We start from the raw sequence: 22,493 nt of genomic DNA, 5'->3' as shown, positions 1-22,493 counted from the left end.
ATAGTACTGTATTAAATCTCAGACATGATTCTAAGCTCCTTAAGGCCCTGTAATTTGCCATATTTTTTAATAGTTTTCCACAGTTTTTAATTTAAACCGAACATGATAAACACTTGTAAAATTGACCTTAAACCAGTCCTTTCAATTCTTTTGTTATTTAATTCATTTCTTTTCTTTTTGTTTGTTTCTGCATATTTGTCATTAGAATGACTGGAAACTTGGAAATAGTTGCAAATATATTTCAAATTATTGTAGTAAATTTTCATATTTCATTGTGATTTTCACATTATATTAGTAGATAGGGAGAGAGAGACAGAGACAGAGATAGAGATGATAGAGAATTCATAAAATGTTTATTATATGACTGGCATTTTGCTAGGCTAGGTTACATAAATGTTTCAAAGTGCTCTCTTTTTTTTGCTAATGGGAAAACGACTTCTTAATTTTGATTTTTTGCAAACAGTATTGGTTTTGCACAAGTTATTATACATTTGACCAATGACTGAATATTTTTTGAAAAAATCTACTTTTTTCCTACTTGTTCTTATTGATGAGTTTCTGGACTCATGTTCAGATAGCTCATGATAATTTCTTATACAAGAAAAATTAGGCTTACATGTAGATTCTTATTTATGTTCTCTCAAAAGTATTATGCATATATGTATATATGTATACATACATGTACATATGTATTATATAAAGACTGACTTTTTTTACACTCTTGTTATCCTTTTCTTTTTCAGATACTACACGTGTGGTTCACTGAAATCCCTCACAACTCTGTTATATCTTCCACGGATCTCCTCTAAACACACCTTGTACAATCTGAATTATTTTCCCATGTTAGTTGTCTTCAATGATGTTTTTACAAGCTCTTTAAGCACATTTCACTTTTCTCAACTGTAATTTGGGAATAATACTTGTACTACCTATCTCCAGTTGTTCTGGAGATTAAATGAGAATAAATTATTTTGCAAGTATTAAAATGCAATACAGATATTGTCTGTTCTTATAAATGGAATACTCAAATTCACTTACATAGGGCGAGATGCTCACAAGTCATACAGATATACAGCAAGATCATTAAATGTAAGAATTACTACTAGGACCTTCTATGGACTAACTAAAATATACAATTCTCTTGAATATAATTACAATACCACAACATTTAAACAACATTTGAATGTTTTTAAAATACTTTCCTCATAACTTCTTGTTAAGATAAGTAGTGCATCTTGTTAAAATAAGTAGTTCATTTTACAGATAAAGGGATCAAAATATTTTGAAATGTTAAATAGCATGCCTCATGGTCACACAACCAGTAAATATCTGATTGGTTAGTTGTTGTCCTTCATTCTCAAGACCAAAATAATATCAGTATGCTAAAGTCAAGTTACAGTATGTCCAACTGTGACTCATCAGACCAATATGAGCTTGGAATGCTCTATTACTTGGTCAGGCACAAGTAATCCATGTTAACATTTGGGGTAGAATCTCTAAATTTGCACTTTTCACATTTCTTTTGAGCTACTTCAATTCATCTTTGTTCATAAAACATAGAAACTTCTTTGGGGAGGGCATGCCTTGCTCACAGTCCTGTAGAGTGTCTACCATGTCATGCTATTAATTCCTTATATCATTTCTTCTATCAACCACGTGAGCGCTTGCCTTGCGTGAGCTCTCCATAAAATTATCTCTTAAGCAAGTGCATATTTGGCATTTGAACAGTGTGACCAGACAATAGGAGCTGCACTTTCTGCAGTAGAGTTTGAGTGCTAGGCAATTTCCTTTAAGAAAGAATATTGGCATCTGGTACTTTATTCTTCTAAGTGATCTACAAAATCTTCTTAAGACAATTCAAATGAAAATGATTCAGTTTCCTGGCATGGTACTGGTGTACTGTCCAGGTTTTACAAGCATACAACAATGAGGTCAGCATAATGGCTGTTTAGACTTTCAGTTTTCTAGACATTCTAATAGCTCTTCTCTCCCATACTTTCCTTTGGAGATTCCCAAACATGGAGCTAGTTCTAGAAATCCATGTGTCAACCTCCCTGTCAGTGTGTTTCTCCCTAGAAAGTATGCTGCCAAAGTAAGTGAACTTATTCAAAGTATTCAAGAATCCTGCATCTCTCTAAGCTTCTCTTGTACTTTACTTTTGTTGGAGTTAGATGCTGCCTTCATAGAGATAGATGAATTACCCTCTTGGTAAACACTGTGGCATTCTCATTCGTCATACATCAGTTTCTGAATTTCCCTGTCATTTTCATCAAGCCAATCTGCATGACCTAGAGCGTTCAGGACTAAATGAGTTAATTCTATGCTGTACATTAGGTCTCTTAAAGCTACCTACTCCTTTTCTGCTCTACTGTTGCCAACCATGTATTGGCTCAACTTTCCCTCCAAGTTAGCAATAAACTGTTACCACTCAAGTGAAGAGCTCTCATCTGTCGACATTAAGCTTTCTGGTAGTCATCTTGCCTTGAGGCTGCTGCTTTTGTTAAATGAGAATATTTGCCTTAGACAGACTAAGTGTACATGCAGATCAGCAGTCTGAGCCAAACATTGTCCTCATCACTCTCACTTCATCACCTGTTTGGCTTGTCTCCTTACAGTGATATAGTCTATTAAACACCATTGTATGCTGGGATAGTGCATTCACAAAATTGTGTTGTTTTTAGGTAAACAGAAGATAGTATTGGTGATGAGAGGGTCTGAGGTGCATAAGTCTTCAGTAGTAAGTGACCATTGCTGTTGTTATTTCGAACTCCGTACCTCCCATGGACTCCTTGCCATGTCTGGTAGTCTGTGCCTACTCATCCAATAAAGTTACCCAGAATTATAAGCTTGCCCTCTTTTGACAGTGATAATGAGGGTCTCCAGATCTTCATAAAATTTTTCTTTGCTCTTATCAGGGTTCATTATGGTGAGAGCATAGATCCTGATGATGGTGGCATGCCAATTCCCTGGAGTAGCAATGGCATTGTCATGAGCCTGTTGTTCATTCCTTTTGGTAGGCATACAAACCTGCTTACTAGATTAGTTTGGATTGCAAAACCTACACCAGCTCTATGGGGCTCCCCTTCACTGAGGCCGCTACAGAAAAACATCCATACAGCTCTGACTTCAGTGATCTGGTCTTCATTGGCCAGTTTAGTTTCACTCAGGGCTGCTATTTGGATACTAAACCTGCTGAATTCTCTAGCACCAAGAGCTATTTGTCTTTCAGGTTTACTGGATTTTATCTATAAGTATGCACAAATTGCATGTACCAATGGTGAGTGGAATCATCTTTGCAGAAGTTTTTGTACATATTTTTTATGTTTTAAACGCAACTGTCTGCTACTTTAAACAAGCCAGGGTTTGGTAAACAGACAATTTTTAGGGCACCTTTTCCAGCCCCTTCCTCATACCAGAAGATGAGCAGTACATTCTTTAAAAGTCTGCCTAGACACCTAGGCGATCTGCTGAATCCCACTGCTACTTCCTTTGAGAAGAGGTTCTTATGTCTGGGAGCAGGATTGTGACTACAGGTCCCAGTACATTCACACCTGTGACTTTGTCACTTGCTTTTCACCACAGAACTTTGAAATAGGTAAGAAGTGGTAAAGTGCTATGGGTGATGTCTTTTGATTTGTACAGAAATCACTCAAGTGAGGCAGAGTTGCACAAAGTCAATGGCCTCTGTTTCTCTTCCAGAGTTATCATAGTCCATTGACAAGACAGAGTCAAGATGACTGGTGATGGCTGGAGGTGCAGTGGAATACCTTGATATCTTCCATGTCTAATGAAGCTCTGAACACTCTACAGTGCCTGCTTTATCTGCCTTCATGGCTGTTGGAACAAATAGTTCTCATCTGTCCATTTTACCCAGGGAAGTCTTTACATGCTTGGGGTAGACACCCCACTAACTCACCAACAGGTTTGAGATCCCTCAGTTACCCTCACCTTGGTTTGGCCTATCTGCCAAAATGGTTTCCCAGGGTGTGGCTACTGTGCATGCTGCAGCTTCTTGTAGCCCCAGTGAGAGATAGGTGGATCAGGCAGATACCAAAGGTGGAAAGAAGCCCTGAAAGGGCCCAGCAGCCCTCATACCAGAGGTAATAATCTTCCCTGAACACACCCTACACCCATACTAAGCATCTTAGGCAGGTTGAAATTCCAGAACTCTTGACTACAGTTCCAGCAATCTATCCTACATTTCATTGCCTCTCAGTTAATTGTATTAACATCAGGAAATCAGAATTTCAGAAAAAAAAACAAAACAAAAAAACTATATACTTTCCCAAGAATTAACCTAGGTGAAATTAGTTCAGTCCTGATACAATGCAATTGTCATTTAAATCTTAACTTGAGTTGATGAAGGGAAGTTATAAAATGCATATTTCCTTCCCCCCAAAAAAGGTGGTATTTTTTTTCTCCTGTGATAATCGCCTCTCTCATAAGAAGGCTCTTGTAATCTGAATACTCAGTGGAATTCACATACTCATTAAACTTGTCTAATAGAAATGAACACAGTGGAAATAGAATCAGTGAACATAATGAGTCAAACACCTTATAATGGGGAATTTTTATGCTTCCTTGAAACTTTTATTTTATGAAGCTTGGGGATGCATGTTTAAGGGCTAGCTTTGGTTAAAATTGTTCTCCTGCTGTTACACCATTCTGAAGTGAGGGTGGGAGAGAGTATTATGACTAGTTTTAGATTAGTTTTAGGATAACACAAATAACTTTCTAAAACTGTGTTTTGTTGCCTTTAATCAACAGATTTTTTTTTTTAATTTTTAGAATTAATGAGTAAACTCTTTGGAAAAATTCCCACATAGAGCAAGGCCTAAATTATCGGAAGAATAGGTATTTAGAAATGTAATTTATCTGTCCTAAAATACCTTTACAGCCTTTGCAACAAGTTGTAACATCTAATGTTTTGTGATGGTTCTTTGATTTCTATTCCAAAGTGTGCACATGAGGCATTTGTATATGTTTATGTGTATGTATACAAATGCATCTTTCTCCATATGTGTGTGAAATGGAAGTTGGATTTTAGAAGTGCATGTGTGTGGGCATGAGTATATGTATGGCATGAGGACATATGTATGTTTGTGTGTGGTGTGTGTGCATATGTGTGTATATGTATGTTTTGTGTGCACAGAGTGATATCTCCATATACTAATTCAAATAATAATTTTAAGGGTCAGTATATTTCAAAGGAAACTAAAATAGAATTCAGATCTGAGTTCTCCATAATGCATTTTCAATTTGAACAGATCACTAAACCTCTTATTCACAGTTTCTTCATTTGTGAATTAAAAGGATTATACTAGACCCCAGTCTAAACTCCTTTTGTTCTACTACTTTGGAGTGGTAACACATTATCACAAATTGGTTTACCAGAGTAATTGTGAATAAGATGTTTTACAGGTAAATATCTTTTGACTGAGGGTAACTGAGACTAAGAAAGCTATAGTTCTAGTGTAGATTAAAGAGAAAAGAGGCCAGGAAAGAGATATGCAGAAGGTTACTATCCCCTTTGGGGAGAGTGCAAGGAGGTGAAAGAAGCCCTAAAATGTTAATATAAACCTTAAATTCAACCAACATTAAGAACTTATTGTGCATGGCACTAACTAATACTGATATTTACAAATCATTTTTCAATTTGGAAAGCATTTTATGAATATTATCTTATCATCATAGGAGGTCTTCAGACAAAGATTTCATGACCACTTACTGAGTATATTGCAGGCAAGATTCATGATTAGAATAAAATGATGTTTTTAAATGTACAAAATTTGGTTCCAATAATCCAAGGGAAGTCAAATGTATTTAAACAATTACCATAATATCTTTTATTAAAAAATTGAAAAGGTCATGGACCCTGGGTAAGGAACACCTACCTGGGGTTACCACATCTCTGTGACTTGTGGGAAAAACTTTATTACATTGTTTGGAAAACCTTATTAATTATTATATTGTCTGAACCTAGCCTCATGTGGCTAGAGATTATCTAATTCAAAGGTTATTGTAGATCATTCTGACCTCAAAAATCCCCTCTGAGGGAGCCAGAAAGTGTTGGAAGAAATTATTGAATCCACCCAGATCTTGGGTTGGCCAAAAATGCGTATGTTTTATTGAATGTTTATACTTAATGTCTGATGTATATTTCAAGCAAACTACATATGGGCGGAAATTTTTGCTCTTCTAACATGTGGGAACCACAACATTTCTGACTCCTCTTTGCTGAACTAATTCAATATATTTATAAATAAATGCTGTGAACATAGAGACCATATCATCATTATCCTTATCATCATGCCTTAATTCAATGATTCTTTTCAAGATACCGTTCTCAAGAAGAGTAAGAGTATGGTGTGGTCAAAAGAAAATCAGCCTTGGAGTCAGAGAGAGCTAACATCCAGCTTTGCTTCTAACACTTTCTAGCTAGGTAACCCCAGCAAGTCGCTTAACCCTTCACTGGCCTTTTCCCCTCCCAGTTTGATTTTTTTTTTTTAATTAAAGGGACTATTCCTTGGCTACCTTATACCACGGGCTTATTCACTGAATGGGCGTCATTTCACTCAAAGTGAGACCTTGGAAAGAGCTTAGCATAAAATGTCATGGTCTCCCATTGCATCCTGGGCCATCTCCTGTCATCCTCATCTGTATCTGGCCACTGGACCCAGATGACTCTGTAGGAGAAAGTGAGGCTTGTGACTTTGCACAGCCCTCCCTCCCTCAAATCCAATTTATTTGCAAGTCATGTTGTCATCTTCCTGATGTCATGGTCCTCTTCAAGAATGAAGACCAAACCACAATTCTCTCAGAGTAAAAGTGGTGAAACATTTGAGGATCTTCACTGATAAAGGTAGTTATACCACAGAAATCACATGACAAGCCTAAAAACTAAAACCAAAAGAAACTTCATCTTCTGTGTCTCTTCCTTTGGATGAGTACATATACCAAACAGATATTTCTAGAGAAGGATGGATTTTAAGTATAATATTCAAAAGGTACAAATTAATTTAAATGTTTAGAATCATTGTCTTTATAGTAACACATGTTTGTTGGACTGAATTAAATAGTAATGATGATTGATTGCACTGGACTCCTTAATTGTTATTACTCCTTTTCTGAAAAATCATTTACAGACTTCTCTTTTAGTACTTATAATATCCTCCCCAAAGGATACTTTCAATATCTTATATGGATATTAAACATATGACATTGACCTCAACTGACTTGTGCTTCTAGCTAATTGAATTGAGGAAACTCTGTTGCACACTGATTTATGGTTAACAAAGTTAGCAGATTTAGTATGAATAGCAAATCAATGCAGAACTTGTCTTTGGTTACACTTTCTGTAACTGAGGAAAATATTTTCTTTTTATAATCAATCAAGTCAAAAACAATAAAACTGTTCTTGTGTTTATATTTATCATTTTATAAAAAAGTGACTTTCTACTCATTTATTATTAAAGTCAATAGGCTATGTGATGGTCTTGCAGAAGAAAATGATCTATATGTTCAATGTTATTGAAAAGTTACTTTTACTTTAAAATTTATTTAGTAATAACAAATTTTTATTAGTAAAATTACCAGTTAAGGATGAAGACAATTTAGAATACATTTCTGTTTCATCTTGACAAAATTCTTCCTGATAATAAGAACCTAAGTGACACTCTAATGAGATCATCCCAGGACTTATATTTATATTGGGTGTAGAGAAAAACAAGGAAGTTAGTAGCTTAAAATGCCACAGTTTTTAATCTCATCTATTTTCCAATGGTAGCTATTTTGGAATATTTTGCAATCAGTAATACATCATTAATGATCCCTCTATGATAATTCTTTATGGTCTAATATGAACTATTGATTTAATTGATATTTAGTGCTTCTGATTTGTTACAGTTCCTTAGGCTATAAAACAGTCTAATTTCAGTTTCATAAGCATATGAATTTCTGAGTAAATAAATGCAAGATTTTATTATTTGTGACCTTATGCATGATGCTTACATTAGAATACCATATATGTTTTGATTCATAGCTAGAAAGAATACTCTGAAAAGTCAAATAATCAAAATATCCATATTTGTTGTGTATGTTTTCCTTGGTTTTCTTTGTCAAAAATCCAGGGGAAAAATTTTGTAAATCACTTTTTACTATGTCAGCTCTAAGAACCTTGGGGCATTGACAAGTAATGAAATTGGAACAATCCAGTACCTTCATATAAAATTTGAATAGACACCTCCAAAGTGAAAGATAGAAAAATATTGGCTGATTTCCTCTCCCTTTCTGATTTTTCCTCTGTCTCTCACTCTGCACAGCTCTTAGGTATTGTAAGGATTCCAAATGAAAACAAGATAATACTCAGTGATTTCTGTAGAGCTCTTCACCATGACATACACACACTTGGATAGGGGAGCTGTTAACACAATGAAAGAAAAGAAAAAAAAAAAACCCAGGAGAGAGAAATAGGTATCCCTCATGACATATTTCAAAATTATACCAGCTAAAGAGAAGTAGCCTATCCATACTATTAACACACACACACACACACACACACACACACACACACACACAATGGGACTAGCATGAATTATTCAAAATCTTTTTTCTGTACACTCTGAATCTGATGCTGAGAATTCTTCAAAAGTACTAGTATAAATTGTTATCATTGATAGAAAAGCTCAGTAGAATCATTTGATCATATTGTTTACTTTTGGAAGAGACATTAGAGTTCTTAAGTCCAACCCTAGTGGAGATGAAACTAAAGCCAGAGACAAGAGTACTGTTCCCGAAATTTGACAGAGTACTCAGGCTAAGCTTTGAAGGCAAGGATGTTGAAGGAAGGAAGAAAACAAACATTAATTAATCACCCACTGTGTGCCAAAAATTCCACTAAGGGGTCTACAAATATTACCTCATTCAATTCTCCCAACTATAGGAGGTGGGGTGTGATTATTATCTCCATTTTTCAGTTGAAGAAATTGAGACAGAGAGGTTAAGTGACTTTTCCAAGGTCACAAAGCTAGTGTCTGAGGCTGGATTTGAGCTCAGGTCTTCCTGACTCTAGATCTAATACTTAACTCACTTCCTCACTTTCCTGTTACTGGTCATTGAAGCCATGGTCCTATTATACACCTTAACAGATTTTTTTTTCTTGTACTTGAGATTAATTTTAGAGCTACAGAGGTCAGAGCTTCCTCTCTTCAACTTCTTATTTACTTCATAACCAAGCTGCCCAAATTTTATAAACTATGTTGATTTTTTAAAAGAAAAGTGTGTCAAATTAATTATAGTTGTCTATTTTCTAATCAATGAATACCTATATGAGGCTACATCTGATTTTTTTTCTCTTTTTAATTTTAAAAAATTACTTTTGTTCATGGTGATTTGTTATATCTAACAGGGGATAGGAAGAGGGATATTGGAAGAGAATTAGTTGATTTAAAAACAGAAAAGAGCTATAAAATATTTTAAAACAAATTAGTTAAAATAATACTCCCTTATATTGACAACCACAATTTAAATATGAAAAGTCATATAAATGATTTTTTAAAGAGTATGTGTGACTATCAGTGGAAATAGACTCATTCCTGCAGTCAGAATGTAAGAAATGAGATGAACGTTTACACTTGTATGCCCAAGATTTAAAAAAAAACAGATAGGGATATATACATGAACAAATCTTCTAAAAAGGAAGTCATCACAATTAAATTGGCTATTGTGAAGACTTCAAGTCAATCAAAAAGCACTCAAGTGTTTTCCATATGCTAGACACTGAGCAAAGTGCTAGGGATAAAATGAAAAATAACCAAAAAACTTGATAAAAGGCACACACAAAAATTGTTCATTTTCTTATAATATTGATTTTGTAATATAAGTTGTTCATATCAAGGAAGAGAAAGAGCATTTATTAAGCACCTATGATGCACCAAGCAGTGTACTAGCAACCCTGTGGGTTAGTGGCTGTTATTATTTCCATTTTGTAAGATGAGGAAAATGAGGCAGACAGAGGTTAAATTACTTGCCCAGGGCCACAAAGCTAGGAACTGAGGCTAGATTTGAACTACCATCTTCCAGTTTTCAAGTCTAGCACTCTATTATACCAATTAACTGTGTGGTGCTGGTGTCAGTGGCACTAGTTTGGGTGCTGGTGCTGCAGGTACTGCTATTTCTCTTGCAGCAGAACATTTAGTGTGATTTTATCTGTAATTGAGAATATTGTAGTGATACCTTAATATGGTTTTGTAAACTCTATTTTCTTGTTTGCTAATTTCAATCTATTTTAAATATCTAACTTTTCTCATTTCTTTCCCATTTAGATACCAAAATATGGATTCTATCATCTAGTTACTAAAAATAATTACAATTGTTTTCAATGAGATTCTGTTTCCATAGGAAAACTAAATATGCTTTTCAGAACAATGGAAAAACAAACTTTTACATTTAATATCTTTTCTCTTGAATTTGCAAAACTTGTGGTAAACAAACTTAATTTAATTTTGCCTTGGCAGCAGGGAGTTAATATAGGCATTCTACATCTTTGTCACATATCTCATCCTCATTTATTTCAGCAGAGTTAAGTGGCAACTTAATTCTTTCACCCCTAGATCACGTCTTTTTTCCTGCTTCTTTAATATTATGTCTTTCTACTCATGGTATTTTAAAATCAAATAAAGCTTTACAGAATAGATTTTTTGAAGTATAGAGATACAGGTGTTTTGTTTGGGGTAGAGCTGTGTAAAAGTTCAATTTAGAATTTATCTAGGCCAATTCATACACACACTCACACATACATGTATGTATATATACGTATGTATGTTTATGTAGATATATACCCTATTGAAACCTATTCTTTTTTATTTTTATTTTTTTTATTTTTAACACAGTTCATATTACATAAAACAATTCCAACTTTTGGTCAGGTGATACTTCTTTTAAAGCATTTACAATATAGACCACAAACGAATTTTTTTTTAACATTAACCAACTGAGACACAAACAATAATTATGTACGATAACTTCACAAGTTCTTGACTTAATTGTCTCCACAGTATTACTAAGAATTGAAGGACCCTAACTTATTGTTGTTGGTCTAAAGTCCTAAGCCTAATAGCTTAATTTTAAACTTAACTTTGGATGTTCCCCTACCAACAATTTATAATTTAATAGATTTGGCATTAAGCTTACAAACCTTTTGACTATAGGGAATTGCCACTAAGAGTAGGGGCATTGCAGGGAAACAATATCTCCCCAACTTCATGTCAATTCCAGGCAGGATTAGATTTTCAACTTGCATTCAGTCAGGCTTGAAGTCTGCCAGATGTCAGTGGGGAAATTGAATCAGGAGAATCCTACCTCAGCCCAGGCTGAATAGTCACTCTCCCACCCTTCCCATGAGATCACCTTTTGCAGTTCATACGAGCATCTCACAGGCTTACTGGCATCATGAATTGGAGGCTCAGACCACCTTTCTTGCTATCCACACCTGGAGTTAGTCTCAGAAGAACAGTCAAGTTAACAGTCACACAGCATCTTAAAATATCAAGATACAATAACCAGGTTTCAGATATGACTATAATTTCACATTGGCTAAGGAACATCTTTTGAGGCAAGTCTTAAGTGGCTTACATGCCTTTCTATACATGTTCTAGTTCCTGATTAAATAACAATCCTAAAATCAAATTTACCATTAAAACCTTAACTTTTCCATCAATGCTAAATTTTACCCGAGGTTACCTGCCTCTAGGAAATTTAGACTAAAATTCTTTTCCCCAGACTAAAAATGTCATTGATTTCTTCTCAGTAATTAATTCAGTCAATTGTTTTAATACAAATTGCTTTTACATCACTTTGTAACATGTCTAGTTTTTCTCCCCATCTCTCCCCTCCCCTTCCCCCGCTCCCTAATACCTTGTTCTGATTACCCCTTCCCTTAATGTACCCTCCCTTCTATCACACCCTTTCTTTCCCTTATCCCCATCTTCTCTCTTTTCTTGTAGGGCAAGATAAATTTCTATACCCCATTACCTGTGTTTTTTTCCCCCAGTTATATGCAATATTAATTCTCAACATTTGTTTCTAATACTTTGAATTCTAACTTCTCTCCCTCCTTCCCTCCCCATTTCCACTGAGAAGGCAAGCAATTCAATACAGACTAAATATGGGTCGTTTTGCAAAAGACTTCCATAATAATCATGTTGTGTAATACTAACTATATTACCCTCTATCCTATTCTATTCCTTCTTCTTTTATTCCCTTATTTGACCTTGTCCCTTCCCAAAAGTGTTTATTTCTAGTTACTCCCTTCTCCCATTTGCCCTCCCTTCTATCATTCCTCTCACCCCACTTGTCTCCTACTCCCCTACTTTCCTCTACTGTAAGTTAGATTTTCATACCAAATTTAGTGAGCATGTTAATCCCTCCTTAAGCCATATGTGGAGAGAGTAGCTTCACTTTTCCCCTCTCTGCTTCTCCCTTTTCTCCTCCACTGAACAAGATTTTTCTTATCTCTTTTATGCGTTGTAGCCTGTCCCATTCCATTTCTCCCTTTCTCCTACCAGTATTTTTCTCCCTCATCCTTTAATTTTTATTTTATTTTATTTTTTTGGATATCATCTCTTCTGACTTAACCCAGCCTGTACTCTCTGCCTACGTGTGTATATGTATGTACAATCCCTCCACCTACCCAAATACTGAGAAAAATCTCAAGAGTTATAAATTTCTTTCCATGTAGGAATGTAAACAGTTCAACTTTCGAAAGCTTTTTATGATTTCTCTTTTCTGTTTATCTTTTCATGCTTCTCTTGATTCTTCTGTTTGAAAGTAAAATTTTATATTCAGTTCTGGTCTTTTCATCATGAATGTTTGAAAGTCCTCTATATCATTGAATCTATATCATTTATTCCCTTGAAGTTTTATACTCGGTTTTGCTGGGTATGTGATTCTTGGTTTTAATCCCAGTTCCTTTGACTTTTACAATATCTTATTCCAAGTCCTTCAGTCCCTTAATGTTGAAACTGCCAGATCCTGTGTTATCCTGATTTTTCCCCACAATACTTGAGTTGTTTCTTTCTAGCTGCTTGCAGTATTTTCTCCTTGAGCTGGGAACTCTTAAATTTAGCCACAATATTCCTAGGAGTTTCTCTTTTTGGGTCTCTTTAAGGAGGTGATCAATATTTATTTTGCCCTCTGGTTCTAGAATATCAGGACAGTTTTCCTTGATAATGACATTGAAGATAATGTCTAGGCTCTTTTTTTGATCCTGGCTTTCAAGTAGTCCCATAATTTTTAAATTGTCTCTCCTGGATCTATTTTCCATGTCAGTTGTTTTTTCAATAAGATGTTTCACATTTTCTTCTATTTTTTCAAACTTTTGATTTGTTTTTTAAATGCTTGATTCATCTCAGTCATTCATTTCCCTGATCTCAATTCTCTCTTTCAAAGAACTATTTTTTTTCAGTGAGCGTTTGAACCTTCTCCTCCATTTGGCTAACTGTGCTTTTTAAAGCCTCCTTCTCCTCATTGACTTTTTGGACCTCTTTTCCCAATTGAGTTAGCTCTTTTTAAAGGTGTTATTTTCCTCAGCATTTTTTTGGTTCTCCTTTAGCAAGCTGCTCACTCATTTTTCAAGCTCTTCTATTGCCTGAATCCAATATAAGTTCCCTTTAGAGGCCTTGACTTCCTATGATAGTATGCCTTGTTCTTCCTCATCTGAAAGGATGGGAGGAGACACCTGTTCGCCAAGAAAGCAACCTTCTATGGTCTTATTTTTTTTCCCTTTTTTGGGGGCAGCCAATTACTTTGACTTCTGAATCCTTTGTCAAGAGGATATTTCTATTGTCCCTCCTCTCTCCAGTGCTGTGTTCAAGGCTGAGATTCGACTCAGTTGCTCAATTTCCTGGGGCTGTGGATTGGGGCAGGGCTGTCACTCAGGGCTGAGGTTTAGATCAGCTGCTCCTTACCACCAGAGGCTTTACGCTGAGCTGCTTGGACAATGGACCCAGGTTGCTTCCTGGCCACTGTAGCTGCCTGCAGTGTGATGCTGCTGTTACTGCCATCACGTGGGGCTATTGCTGGAGGAACCCATTCCCTCTTACCCAGCTAGGAAAGCCCTCCCACACTAAACTTTAGAGCTTTCTTTGTCACTTGTGGGTTGAGGGATCTGGGACCCTCCCTGCTGGGAATTCTGCCCAAGAGGTCTGTTCAAGCTCTGTTCCTCCCAGTGCTGTGTGGCCAGGCCACTGCTCTGCTTAGCGTCCCATGAGATACACCTTTCCTGTCAGCCTTCCAGGTTATCTTTGTCTGGAAACCTCTTTCGCACTATTGTTCTGTGGCTTTTGCTGCTCTATAGTTTGTAGAGAGTCATTTTTTACAAGTATTTTGTGGGCTGTGGGGGAAGCTAGAGTATATGCATCTTTCTACTTGGCCATTTTGGCTCCACCCCCAAAACTTATTCTTTCCATGGGTTTTCTCTGTCTCTGTCTCTCATTTTAAATTATTTATTTCAAAAAAAGCATTTGTCTTAATAAGAGTGAGGACTGGAAAGAATATTGGAGAAGAAAAGAATACAGATTCATTCTTTTCTTGGCTTATTAAATAGGGTCCACTTAAATTTCTGCTTTATCCTTTCAGTTTGCTTAAACACTGGCCGCCTGCTTCCAGAGCTATAATTACTCTAACATTTAGCCCCTGGGTCAAATTCTACTGGTATGTCAACCTCTAGATTTTCTTTCCTAGTTCAAGCAATTGTATAAATGGGTTCAGGGATGGGAATATATAGTGTTCCATTACTTTACCTGTCAAGTAAAAAATCAAGGATGATTTGAGCCTCATTGAATACTCAAATATCTCTCCAAATAAGAAGTCTAATGTTTCTTAAAGCTGCAGATATGGACAGCAAGATCAAATATGTTGAGAAATTCATAAATTATTTCTTAGTCTATGAAGCCATTTTACATGATAAACATGGGGGGAAAACACAAAGGGTAGAGCTCTGAAAGGTTGACCATGCTCAATGACTTCATGAGTTTTTTAAGGTAGAGCTAGAAAATGTGATAAGTATCACAGAACTATTCTGAATAAGTAGAATGGGTATATTTACACTATGTTTTTCTTTCTGCAAAGTTGCTCAGAGAAATTTGAAATTATTAGACAGAACATCTTTTTAAATAACTACAAATTTTTGAGTATTAATGCTTCACTGGATGACCATAAATATCTTTATTATTTCCAGAAAGTAATTTTAAAAATATTTATCAGTGCTTTTATTGTTCAAATTCTCACTTTTTTCCAGGTTAATTTTTTTTAAATTTTCTTGATTTAGGCAACTGCTCTGATATCTTTTTTTTTTCATGAAGTAAATCTCAATGCCCTATAATTCCCAGTGGTTCCTAGACCATACTCCAAACTATTTTACTACCTGAAATTAAAGAAATAATAAAAATTCAAATTACCTTGCACTGCAATTATTTTAAATAAATGCATGAAAGAAGAAAATAAACATTTTTAGTGATTATTATATGCCAGGCAATGTCCTAAGTACTAGAATGCAAATTTTAAAAAAAAGACCAGGTAATCTTTGCTCACAAGCAGTTTACATTCTAGTGAAGAAAGGAATCACACACAAGAAAATTGTGGTGCAAAATGATTCCTTTGATCTGGGTGAGTGGAACAATAGAGCATTTACATGGTTTTTCTAAAGGTAATGTCAATTTTATTCTAGATTTCAGGAAAAAAAGTTATGGAAAGGAGATTTGGGTAAGCATGCCTTGTTAGGATGGAAAATAGTGTGAATATGAAGATGCATGATCTCAGGGAAATACATATATGTCTTTATTTAAATTCTATTTGCCTATGGAGTCAGATTTCAACTTTATTAAATTGTTACAAGATTTATAAACTTTTTGAGATCTTCAAGTAAGTGATAATTTTCAAAAATCATTTTGAATTTAATGCTCTATCCAAAACACATAAAATACTTAATACTGAAGAAATTAGGTAAAATAGGTGGGTGATGTTTTCAGGAAGAAAAAATAGTATATTTGTGAACTGAAGGTAAGACTCCTAAAATTCAGTAATCTGATCAAATTGAAACATGTCCTTAATCATAGGCAAAGAGAAGATTAAAATTAAGCTATTAGTTTAGGCATGTTCTAGAGATAGTATCATAGATTTAAAGCTGGAAATCCACTCAGATACCATCTAACTTACATCTTCCATTATTTTATAGTTAAGGAAAATGTGGCCCAGGAAGGTTAAGTGATTTCTCCAGTTTTACTCCAGTGTAAGAAAAGTTTGAACTCAGATCATCTAATTCCAGAGAAGTTCTTTTTCTTACGGACTATGTTGATTCTGTAAACAGTTATTTTAATTTTTAATGATGCCTAAAGGAATAAGTAAAAGGAAGGAAGAAAGGGAGGCAAGAAGGGAGGTAGGAAGGAAAGCAAGAAGGAGATAAGGAAGAAGGAAGGAAAGAAGGAAGGAAGAAAAGAGGTAAGAAAGAAGGAAGGCAAGAAGGAAGGAAAGAAAGACAAATTACTTTATCACATACTGTGTGCCAAGCACTTTACAAATATACCATTTGATCTTCACAACCACCATGGAAAGTAAATGTTATTATTATCCCCATTTTATAGTTGAATAATCTGAGACAGAGATTATATGAAATGCCCAGGGTCCCATAGGTGATAAATGTTTGATGCTTAATTTGGACTCATCCTCCTACCTCCAGTCCAATCTGTCTTTCTGATGTAGCGCATCTGTGTGTCATGCACCAGTAGATATAATACACTTTGTTTATAAATGCAAAGGAGGAACCCAAAATGTTATGAGAAATTTGATGGAGAGAACCAAGATCAAGAAGGAAACTCAGTTCATCAGATTCAACTACCTCACTTTACAGAAGAGGAACCTAAAGGCTTAGGATTACCACCTACTATACTTTCGACAACTGGAAAGTCTTCAATGATAATAAGTTGCTCAAAATTCCCTACTCTAGTTCTTTATTGTGTTGCCAACTACTCTGACAAATGAAAATCTTCCTTAAGCTGAAGGGAAAAGTTGGAAGAGAAGTAAGGGTTACTGTAGAGGCAACATCACATGGACCAAGTGGAAAATTCACTTCATCAGCTTCTCCATATTAGGACATATGGTATAGCTGGACCAAAAATCCTGGGATAACTTTATCTTAGACTTCTCATCATATTGGATGACCCTGGTTGGTGAAGCTATCCAAAATGAATGGAAATAGATGCCAGGAAAAACTGTTTAACAATTAGAGATATTTAGAAATTGAATGTATTGTCTCAGAATTATGGGAGTATCCTTTCCAACCAACATTTCACAACTCCAAACAAGAACTGGATGATCATGTGCCAGTTATACAGATAATTTTAAAAGTGTGAATTATTGGATCATGTATTTCAGCATGTGGGTATCTTAAGTGAAATGTGAATTTTGTTCTCTGTATAAATAAGAAAGCTGAAGCTTAGAGAGGTTAAGAGATTCATCCAAGATGACACAGAAAGTACATGGAAGAGTGAGGATTAGAACCTAAGTCCTCTAACTCTAATCCAGCCCTCTTGCCCTCATACCATGATGACCATAAGAATTCCTTAAACATTTGAAATTCTTTGATTTTTAGTCATATATTTTTTTTCATCACTTAGGAAGTGGCAGAGCCACTTTAAGCAACTGCATTAGAAACTTCCTTATTCTGTACCACTGGAAAGAACATTGAGGAAATGTATTGCATAGAATATATGATATTTTCTCAGAGATTTTTAATTTTTTTCATCTTAGTATAGTTGTCACATACATCTTTGCAACTTGCCTGGCCATAGTTATAAAAATAGATCAAAACTGTTCTTGCTTAAAGTAATTACAGTATTGTGCCCTCACATTTTCCCAAATTAATATTTAAAGATAGGGGCAATTGAAAATAAAATTGAATTAAATCGAGGTGTTCTATTGCAAACCGTGCTAGTAGTTTGCAATTGATCAGATATGCAAATATTAATCTATAATTCTGATGTGCTGTGCATACAAATGATGGATCACTAGGACACTTAAGAAACTGACACTTCTCAGAATAATACCACAGAAGATTTAATACAATTTTTCTATAAATAATAGAATAGACTGTACTAACTTCTAGACTATGTTGGTGGAATTAAATTTAAATCTTTTTGTCTAAATATTTATCAGCAATGAAAACCACGACTAAACACCTTTTGGAAGTTGGAACGTTCCTTGTTTCAATCAGAAGTTGCTGTCTTAAGGAGTAATATCATTTAATCACCAGGATTGTTACTGGGCCTACGAGCTACATATTTCCCTCCTATGTGGGTGAATTGATCATTACAATATTTTTAATCATTTTATATTATTAAAATGGCATCTTTATAACTAACTCTTCCTATCAGAACAGTAGTTAATAGCCTCGATCACCAGACTTTTTGCTAAAGGCAAAACAGGATAAGGTCATGTCTAATCAACAAGCATTTATTAAGTTTCTAATATGTGCCAGTCACTCTGTCAAAAGGGTTCAGTGTGATAAACAGCAACTGTCTTCTCTTGGAAGTTCAGGATAGTATCACAGACCCATGCATCCTAGCAGAAAAATGAGGAAATGTAAAAACAAAAACAGAATTATGATTGGAAGGTGAAAAAGGAACAAACGCATCACTGTGTCAAGTTGAGAGATGATATTATAGAGATTCTCTATGTAGCATATGCCCAAAAATGCCAGTTCAATCTAATAAGCATTGCCAAACTCAATCACACCTTAGGTAGTTACGTTTTCACTTACTATACACTGTGCATACTATATACACATTCTGAGCATGAACACACAGACCTCTTTCCTATCAAGAAACAAAATTTCTATCATTATGGCCCTAAAGAATTCCAAACCTTCCATTCTTTCTACCTTTCTCTCTTTTTCAATTAGATACGCATTACTTTTAAGGGTTTTTATATGTAATGTAATTATGCGTAGCTTAAGTCATTCTTAAATTTCTCCCTTAAGACCACAGATGAATAAACCAGGCTGACATCTTATAGAAGACAGAATCTTATTTCTTAACATTTTGCGCATATCCAACATGTTGAAGAAAAATGTGTACTATTGGAAAAAGTACAAAAATTAGAATCAGTAGATTTGTGTTTGATTCTTGCCTGTGGAATGCAATTGTCTTTGTCCTTCATTGGCAAAGAAGACCTTGACACCAGAGAAATGATGGCATAACTCGCACTTGACTTTGTTTTGAGTGAGGGAGGGCTGTGCAGGTCACCAGCTCACTGCTCCTCCAGAGCCATCTGATTCCAGTGACCAGATATTCATCAGGATGACTGGAGATGACCCAGGATCAGAACGTAATAGCTGTATGTCTTGGACTAGTTATTTAATTTCATCAAGCTTCAATTTCTTTATTTGTAAAATGGATATTATAAAAGCTATTATTCTACCTCAGAACTGTTGTGAGGTTTAAATATGACATTGATAATGTATATGGAAGTCCTATACACATTAGAGAAATTATAAAATAAAAGATGAATTGAACACAATTAAATAGACTCCTTTATAATGTTTAAAAATACAATGGATGTGAAGGCTTTTAAGTCCCTGAATATTAACATGCCAATCACAATAATGCCTGGTCACTTCCGATTTGTTATATACTTTCACTTGAAGCTTAATTTTATCTTTTGGTCACTATAACCCATGCTGATATTTCTCTTCCCTAAATTCCTATTACATAGAGAGTCTATAGCCTTTGATCATGTCTTCTTTGTTTTCCAACTATGTATTGGTGAAAGCCCTATCTTTGTGAAAAAAACAACAACAACTTGTATTTAAGAGTAAAGACTACTTCTAATACATCTTTGATATGTCCCAATTGACCAGGGGGCAATCCTGAACACATACTCATATTCAAATCAATTAACGATTATGCTTCATCTATACTACTTTGAATAATATTTACTAAAGGGGACATTTTTTGGCACATTTGAAGAATCTCATACTTCACTCTAATGAATCCATTTCAGAGGCTAAAAAAAGGAATACTTATAGAGGTTTTACCCATCGGTACCATCTGTATCATCTGTGCCAGGCTTTTGGCTGAAGTCAAGTCAGGTTATAGTGATAGTGCAATACACTTACTCCAGACACAATTACACTGGAATCATCATCATCTTCATCATACCTGACACTTTAATGTTTCTCAACTCTTTACATATTTTCTCATTTTTTCTAACAAAAACTCTTTAAGGTAGATACTACTATTATATGACCTACTCTGGAAAGTATTTGAAGTGTTAGCAGTATGTAAGTCAGTAATTTGGGTGGTGAGGGGAGAAGGGGAATTTGAATTCTCTCAGGCACAAAACAAAGAATTCCTCTTGGTAGAGAATGAGTTGTATCACATATATATATATATATATATATATATATATATAGATAGATAGATAGATAGATAGATAGATACACACACATACATATACACACATGCATATACAGACACATATACATATATATATTGTATACATGTATATATACATATATGTATACACATGTGTATATATGGTATATACATATATGTATACATATATGTATATATGCACATATACGTCCTTAATATGATTATGCAAAAGTCCAGAGAAGAAATATATCTGTGTTAAAAGGTCTGGTTCATCTAAAGGTAAAATGTAAATCCAATTTTAAAATGTCATCAATATATCCAGAATTCAAAGCAAAATGCCTTGAGGCAATCCATATTTCAAAGTCATTTAAAAAAATAATAATAATTAGCCTTTTGAACTTTTTAGGGTCTTGATCCCTCATGAGGATAATATTTCTTGCTTAATGATCATTATATCTATGATAATAAAAATTGAGGTCTCATTTATCATGCTTGACTCATCTGGAAGTATTATAATAATGCTGTAAGATTCATAGTCATATGTTTATCATTTAGAAAAGGGGAAGAATTTTCACATATTGATCTAATGCAGCAATCTAAAGATGATGCAAATAGTAAAGTTCAATTATTCCCTTCAAACCTAAGACAACATAACTGAATGTTATTTAGTAGAATGAAAGGGCAGAGGGGAGCCTTCCTCTTTTTGCTTTTCTTTGGTCCATCAAAGTTTATTCTAAAACAAACCAGAAAACTCCTGCCTAAACTATCTTCCAGTTTTTTTTGTGGTATATTTATAGGGTGGTATGGGGAACCACTCATATTTAACGAATGAAAAAACTGAGTAGACTTCAGATAACTGAAGACCAGGATCTTAAAAGTTTTACTCTTTTTTTTTTGTTTGTTTTGTTTTGTTTTTAATGATAAAGTTTATTGGGATACAAATGTGCTGGAACCATCTACACCACATGCAATATAATTTGGGAAGAAAATCATTGTTTTGATCCCTCAGTCAACCTACCTAAGGATCATAAAATCAGTTTCTTCACTGTTTCAATTCAGTCAGAATTGTGCTCATGAATAGTTACCTTGATTTTAAGATAAAACATGTTCTCTGACATTATAGATTTTAACTGGTTAACACCATTTTAAATGTAAAGTCTCTCTCTCTCTGCAGTTGTGTATATATGCATATATGTATATTTTATGCACATGTGTATGTATATATGTGTATATATACACACATATATGAATGTATCTTCACATGTCAATACTAATCTTTTTATTCCTTAGGTTTTGATTTGATTACTAACTAACAATCTCTCAGATTCTTCTGAAGAGGCCGATAATAATATTTCTGAACTTAAAATTCAGAAGATAACATAAAAAAATTACTAAAGATAGTTAATTTAATTTTATGAATAAAAAGGGTGGAGGCTATTTGAATTGTGAGGGTAATTGATTTAGTGTTCGCAGGGACATATGACTTCATGTAGCCAAGCCATTTCTTTTTGCAAATAAGGAAGCTGAAATGCACGAAATTTAAGTGATTTCTCCAAAGTGACATAGGTAGCAAGTAGCAGAGCAAAATTTCAATTAAAGTCATCTGATGCTAAAGCCTATCTGTAGGCATCCCACTGTCCCATCATGACTGTTGAAAAAACAAGGCTAAATATTTTAGATGACTACTTTTCTAAGTTGTTTCCTCTAAAGCTTGACTAATTTAAGAGAATCTCAGGGCGAAATACAATGTTTTAAGTAATCTACATAATCTAGAAGCAAGAATGTTAGAGTTTAGGGGGCTTTAGAAATAAGAGTTAGTTTGAGTTCTGTTTTTCATTTTTTTGTTTGGTTTTTACTCATATGGAAACTGTGTCTAGAGAGGCTTTATGACTTGTCCATATTTATATAATCAGTTGGTCACAGATTTAAGATGAGAATGTTGATTTCTAAAAAATACACACATATGTACATACATACATACATACACTCACACACACATATACATATACATATATATATACACATATACATATATATATATATACGTATATATATATATACGTATAT

The 22,493-nt window shown here is 34.5% G+C and overlaps 1 pseudogene; it reads right to left on the bottom strand.

Moving 5' to 3' along the window:
• Positions 1-3,782, bottom strand: part of LOC140512078 (kallikrein-14 pseudogene) — a 42,746-nt pseudogene extending 38,964 nt beyond the window's left edge.
• Positions 3,783-22,493: the final 18,711 nt, after the last annotated feature.

This window comes from Notamacropus eugenii, chromosome 6, assembly GCF_028372415.1.
Source record: "Notamacropus eugenii isolate mMacEug1 chromosome 6, mMacEug1.pri_v2, whole genome shotgun sequence".
Classification (NCBI taxonomy): Eukaryota; Metazoa; Chordata; class Mammalia; order Diprotodontia; family Macropodidae; genus Notamacropus; species Notamacropus eugenii.
Note: the sequence above shows the minus strand (reverse complement) of the source record. Positions and strands in the feature narration are given on the sequence as shown.